The sequence below is a fragment of the Berghia stephanieae genome, chromosome 7 (genome assembly GCF_034508935.2).
Source record: "Berghia stephanieae isolate SIO BIC M18660-M18661 chromosome 7, UCSD_Bste_1.3, whole genome shotgun sequence".
NCBI lineage: Eukaryota > Metazoa > Mollusca > Gastropoda > Nudibranchia > Aeolidiidae > Berghia > Berghia stephanieae.
The window spans coordinates 41146082-41153425 of NC_088366.1; the positions used below are offsets into that span (position 1 = coordinate 41146082).

The window sequence follows — 7344 nt, forward strand, 5'->3', positions numbered from 1 at the left end:
TAGATTAAATTTTCAGCATTGAGTTCACTAAGATTAATATCAGTTTAAGGCGTTTGTTCGCATATTCCGGTTTATGCCTAGAAACTAAAACATTATAAAACAAACAAACCAGGTATGAATGTAGGTTATAAGTCATGTAAACCAGTTGTATAGTTACTGGACTGGTAGTCGTATGACATAGAGTGAAAGGATTGACCATGTACTGGAATACTCACACAAAGCAATGATCAAGATGTTCAATAGAAGTAATAAAGTTCAATTTGAATGAATCCCCCTTGGAGGGAAAAGATAAAAAATGTGTTGTGTCTGCAGTTAATATGAAATGGTATATGTGCCCCATGGCCTCACAACGGTATTATGTCCACGTGAACTCGATGCCGAAAAGAGATTAAAATTTAAAGGGATATGTGAAATTTTACCAGAACTCTATGAAGACACCTATTTAAAAATTGGCCAGAAAACTCCCCTTCAAATATCGATCGATTTAAATGACCATCACCTTGGCAAAAAACTCTCAAATCTGGGATCATGCAAGGTTACATGTAGTTTTGTTTTTTAATTCGATTAATATGAAGAGCAGAACTGGTGAGTGTTTTACTTAAACGCATTGCATCAATATAATGTAGTATGAATACCATCTCACGAAACTTACGATTTTCATTATTAGATATGAAGTGAGTAGAAAAGTGCCAGAAGACAATAGAGAATAAAAATTTTTTTCGCGGCGGTGGTGGGGTTTGAACCTGCGACCTTATTGGTACGACAACTCCGCCTGGCAGGTGAGAGCGTGGCTCTACCGTGTGAGCTATCCACGAACACAAAAATATTCGTTTCAAACCCAAAGTCATTTCTAGATCCCTCTCTCACCCACTTCTTGAGATCGCCGATTCGTTCACCACCATCGCGAAATAATTTTGACCAGCAGTTAAGCTTAATAGCCAATATTCTCATCACAAACATATAACATAGAAACGATTGAGACATTGAGTATGCTCCGGTGTATGGGGTGAATTTTTAATTCAGAAAAGTGAGTGGAGCAGGCACTTATGTTGGTAACAACAAGATATGAAGTGAGTAGAAAAGTGCCAGAAGACAATAGAGAATAAAAAATTTTTTCGCGGCGGTGGTGGGGTTTGAACCTGCGACCTTATTGGTACGACAACTCCGCCTGGCAGGTGAGAGCGTGGCTCTACCGTGTGAGCTATCCACGAACACAAAAATATTCGTTTCAAACCCAAAGTCATTTCTAGATCCCTCTCTCACCCACTTCTTGAGATCGCCGATTCGTTCACCACCATCGCGAAATAATTTTGACCAGCAGTTAAGCTTAATAGCCAATATTCTCATCACAAACATATAACATAGAAACGATTGAGACATTGAGTATGCTCCGGTGTATGGGGTGAATTTTTAATTCAGAAAAGTGAGTGGAGCAGGCACTTATGTTGGTAACAACAAGATATGAAGTGAGTAGAAAAGTGCCAGAAGACAATAGAGAATAAAAATTTTTTTTTCGCGGCGGTGGTGGGGTTTGAACCTGCGACCTTATTGGTACGACAACTCCGCCTGGCAGGTGAGAGCGTGGCTCTACCGTGTGAGCTATCCACGAACACAAAAATATTCGTTTCAAACCCAAAGTCATTTCTAGATCCCTCTCTCACCCACTTCTTGAGATCGCCGATTCGTTCACCACCATCGCGAAATAATTAAAGTGAGTGGAGCAATAAAAAATTTTTTTTTTTTTTTATTCTCTATTGTCTTCTGGCACTTTTCTACTCACTTCATATCTTGTTGTTACCAACATAAGTGCCTGCTCCACTCACTTTTCTGAATTAAAAATTCACCCCATACACCGGAGCATACTCAATGTCTCAATCGTTTCTATGTTATATGTTTGTGATGAGAATATTGGCTATTAAGCTTAACTGCTGGTCAAAATTATTTCGCGATGGTGGTGAACGAATCGGCGATCTCAAGAAGTGGGTGAGAGAGGGATCTAGAAATGACTTTGGGTTTGAAACGATATTTTTTGTGTTCGTGGATAGCTCACACGGTAGAGCCACGCTCTCACCTGCCAGGCGGAGTTGCCGTACCAATAAGGTCGCAGGTTCAAACCCCACCACCGCCGCGAAAAAAATTTTTTATTCTCTATTGTCTTCTGGCACTTTTCTACTCACTTCATATCTTGTTGTTACCAACATAAGTGCCTGCTCCACTCACTTTTCTGAATTAAAAATTCACCCCATACACCGGAGCATACTCAATGTCTCAATCGTTTCTATGTTATATGTTTGTGATGAGAATATTGGCTATTAAGCTTAACTGCTGGTCAAAATTATTTCGCGATGGTGGTGAACGAATCGGCGATCTCAAGAAGTGGGTGAGAGAGGGATCTAGAAATGACTTTGGGTTTGAAACGAATATTTTTGTGTTCGTGGATAGCTCACACGGTAGAGCCACGCTCTCACCTGCCAGGCGGAGTTGTCGTACCAATAAGGTCGCAGGTTCAAACCCCACCACCGCCGCGAAAAAAAATTTTATTCTCTATTGTCTTCTGGCACTTTTCTACTCACTTCATATCTTGTTGTTACCAACATAAGTGCCTGCTCCACTCACTTTTCTGAATTAAAAATTCACCCCATACACCGGAGCATACTCAATGTCTCAATCGTTTCTATGTTATATGTTTGTGATGAGAATATTGGCTATTAAGCTTAACTGCTGGTCAAAATTATTTCGCGATGGTGGTGAACGAATCGGCGATCTCAAGAAGTGGGTGAGAGAGGGATCTAGAAATGACTTTGGGTTTGAAACGAATATTTTTGTGTTCGTGGATAGCTCACACGGTAGAGCCACGCTCTCACCTGCCAGGCGGAGTTGTCGTACCAATAAGGTCGCAGGTTCAAACCCCACCACCGCCGCGAAAAAAAATTTTATTCTCTATTGTCTTCTGGCACTTTTCTACTCACTTCATATCTTGTTGTTACCAACATAAGTGCCTGCTCCACTCACTTTTCTGAATTAAAAATTCACCCCATACACCGGAGCATACTCAATGTCTCAATCGTTTCTATGTTATATGTTTGTGATGAGAATATTGGCTATTAAGCTTAACTGCTGGTCAAAATTATTTTGCGATGGTGGTGAACGAATCGGCGATCTCAAGAAGTGGGTGAGAGAGGGATCTAGAAATGACTTTGGGTTTGAAACGAATATTTTTGTGTTCGTGGATAGCTCACACGGTAGAGCCACGCTCTCACCTGCCAGGCGGAGTTGTCGTACCAATAAGGTCGCAGGTTCAAACCCCACCACCGCCGCGAAAAAAATTTTTATTCTCTATTGTCTTCTGGCACTTTTCTACTCACTTCATATCTTGTTGTTACCAACATAAGTGCCTGCTCCACTCACTTTTCTGATTTTCATTATTACATTCACAAAGATTTGTGCGTAGATTTATTCATATTATTATATTGTAATTTGCTATGCATATAATTTGCAAAGTCTGCAAATCCAGTTTTATTTCTAATTTACTGTAGAATTCATAATATATCATGACTGAGTGGTCAGTATGTTCGATTGTGACCTCGATGACCAGGATCGAGCCACATTTTGGCATTAAAAATATTTTCCCTGGGAAACATAATGTACCCTCTAAATTTGGGAGTCATAATGAATAACATGTATTTGTATTTTAAGATTAAACCCTGCACCTTTTTCTCGTATGTTAAAATCCCGTCAATTTATAGAAAGCCCGATATAATTCAAGATAAGTTCCCGTGGAAAATTCCAGGAGTGTTATGGCCAAACTGAAAGTAAAACATTTGAACATTCGAACATTCGAAACAGATTGCATAAAAATTATTTTGCACGACTTTGGAGTTTGAAAGGATAAAGAGAGTGCCGAACGGTCCCAAGTACTTGATTCCTGGAAAACGAGAACCGCAGGGGCTCATTAGATATTGGTTACTTTTCGACTTTGGCATTGGGTCCAACTCATAGAATCGGATATTTTGGACCTCCTCGAGCACCGGAAATTCTTTGGGACCGCGAGAGCATTGAGATGGAAAGCGGTGCCAACCCTCACACTACATGGCAGCAAGTGATGAGGAGGGAGAGAGGACGTGGCCTAAAGGTTTTACAAGTTTACAAGTTTACAAGTTTACAAGTTTATTCAATATTAGGCTTTCGCCAATAAATCAACAATTTGATGCCAACATATATGAAAGTGGAAAAAAAAAGGTAAATGGAACCAAAAAATAAACTGATACACCACACAAAAATACACGAATGGTAATAACATCAATACGTTCAATAATAATAATAATAATAATAATAATAATGATGATGATATAATAATAATAATGATAATAATAATAATAATAATAATAATAATAATATAATAATAATAATAATAATAATAATAAGTAATAATAATGAATAATAATAATAATAATAATAATAATATAATAAATAATTAATAATAATAATAATAATAATAATAATAATAATAATAATAATAATAATAATAATAATAATATAATAATAAAAAAATAAAAAGAAGAAAAGATAGAAGAAGAAAAGAAATGAAGAAGAAGAAGAAGAAGAAGAAGAGAAGAAGAAGAAGAAGAGAAGAAGAAGAAGAAGAAGAAGAAGAAGAAGGAAGAGAAGAAGAAGAAGAAGAAAAGAAGAAGAAGAGAAGAAGAAGAAGAAGAAGAAGAAGAAGAAGAAGAAGAAGAAGAAGAAGAAGAAGAAGAAGAAGAAGAGAAGAAGAAGAAGAAGAAGAAGAAGAAGAGAAGAAGAAGAAGAAGAAGAAGAAGAAGAAGAAGAAGAAAGAAGAAGAAGAGAAGAAGAAGAAGAAGAAGAAGAAGAAGAAGAAGAAGAAGAAGAAGAAGAAGAAGAAGAAGAAGAAGAAGAAGAAGAAGAAGAAGAAGAAGAAGAAAGAGAAGAAGAAGAAGAAGAAGAAGAAGAAGAAGAAGAAGAAGAAGAAAGAAGAAGAAGAAGAAGAGAGAAGAAGAAGAAGAAGAAGAAGAAGAAGAAGAAGAAGAAGAAGAAGAAGAGAAGAAGAAGAAGAAGAAGAAGAAGAAGAAGAAGAAGAAGAAGAAGAAGAAGAAGAAGAAGAGAAGAAAAGAAGAAGAAGAAGAAGAAGAAGAAAGAAGAAGAAAGAAGAGAAGAAGAAGAAGAAGAAGAAGAAGAAAGAAGAAGAAGAACAACAACAACAAGAATATCAATAATAATAACAATAATAATATTACCATAATCCCCACACCCAATCATCACCGTTACCACCACCACCATTACCATTATCACTACCACTATCACCATCACTTTTACATTTCCAATCAGTGTTTCTCATTTAAAAAAATAAAAATAAAAAATAAATAAATAAATATAATAATAATAATAATAATAATAATAATAATAATAATAATAATAATAATAATAATAAATAATAATAATAATAATAATAATAATAATAATAATAATAATAATAATAATAATAAAATATTGATACCATCACAACAGACCTCCTCACTACCACGAAAATTCCGTAGTACTACGGCTAAATCCCGGGCTGGATATAATAAAGGTTTTTAATTAAATGTCATTTCTTGAAAACGAAGTTCTGGTGCAGAGCTATCACATAGAGTTAATATTTTTCCCCACGCATTATAAGGACAAACTGGTGGTTTTTAAGGGTAGTTAAAATGTCTACGATGTTATTTACCTGAAAACTACTTATTACATTTTCCTATTTCAAGTAGGCAGGTCTGCCATGATAAGTATCAGTTCCATAGTCAAAATAAGACAAACAGAAATAACTTTTATTTTAATCAATAATCCATACAATTGATGACAACAGACATGAGAGTGAGGAAAAAGGTAAATGAAACCAAAGCATAAAATGATAACATAAATAATCATAAAAATACAACATTGTAATACCACCAATACTTAAAATAATAGTATATAATAATAATAATAATAATAATAATAATAATAATAATAATAATAATAATAATAATAATAATAATAATAATAATAATAATAATATAAGAAGAAGAAGAAAGAAGAAGAAGAAGAAGAAGAAGAAGAAGAAGAAGAAGAAGAATTGTAAAAATAACATAAGCGCCACAGCAATAATATCTAGTATTGTATTTGTAAATGAGGACCACGCTTATATCCCTTTCGTTGACAATTAAGAAGATAGGGATTATATCATGGTAATTCTGTTTTGGATAATAAATTTATTGACTTTTAGTAATAATAGGTGCTCCAAAATGCTTTGGTCTGGGTGATCTTTATCTTCGGGGAAATTCCAACATAATCAATAGCCCACCACTTATATAACACATTTCTATCGTTGATTAAAGTTCTAGAAGAATGGGATCTTGCGAACATTGCCTAGAAGTTACAGACATATTAGTTTAACTTATTTTTTGGTAGAATTACAGAATTAATTCCCAAGACAAATACTTGAATCTTTTAGAATATCACAAACATTTAAGTAATTTTCCGTACTGATATAGTCTAGAGCGAAACAAGCTTGCGTACTTCAATTATTCCATGTCAAGGGTTGGTTCTGTGTTTTTAAGAATTTTACGGCGTTTGTGACGCATTGAAAGAACAGAAATGTATAAAGGTAGTCTAAAAGTATACTTTTCTCAAAGACACCGAGGATAAATAGGCAAAGGTAAATGGTGCGGATAGGGCACCAAGAGCACCCTCGGTTGTACTTAGATTGAAATCGCTTAGAAGTCAAAGATACAAGCAAAGAGTATTAACAAGTGAAAATACAACACTTCTTTTACAAATCACATCAAAACAGAAGAACCAAGAAAGAAAAAAAATATATATATAGATATATATATATATATCTAATATATATATATATATATATATATTATATATATATATATAATATATATATATATTAAAATATGGTTATACACTGGTTATGATATCAATGCTGATAATAACAACAACAACAACAGCAACAATAATAATATAACATTTAAATAACAATAATATAAAACAATAATAAAAATAACAATAATAATAATAATAACAACAATAATGACAATAATAATAACAATAATAACAACAACAATAAGCCAATTGTGCAATCGCAACTAATCTTTATCATGGTAAACTATTATACAATATTTTAATATCAATGCCCCCCAAATTCCCCCCCCCCCCCCCCCCCCCCCCCCCCCCCCCCCCCCCCCCCCCCACTTTTTTCACACAAATTTCCCCACTCACACCACCACACATACTTATATATATATATATATTATATATATTTTATATATTTTTATATATATATTTTATATTTTATATATA

General features: G+C 34.3%; 1 protein-coding gene across 3 annotated transcripts in view; it reads left to right on the top strand.

Annotated features, from left to right (window-relative positions):
- LOC144977243 (b(0,+)-type amino acid transporter 1-like) overlaps positions 1 to 7344 on the top strand; it is a 138689-nt gene that overhangs the window by 31114 nt on the left and 100231 nt on the right. The gene's annotated exons all lie outside the window — the stretch shown is intronic.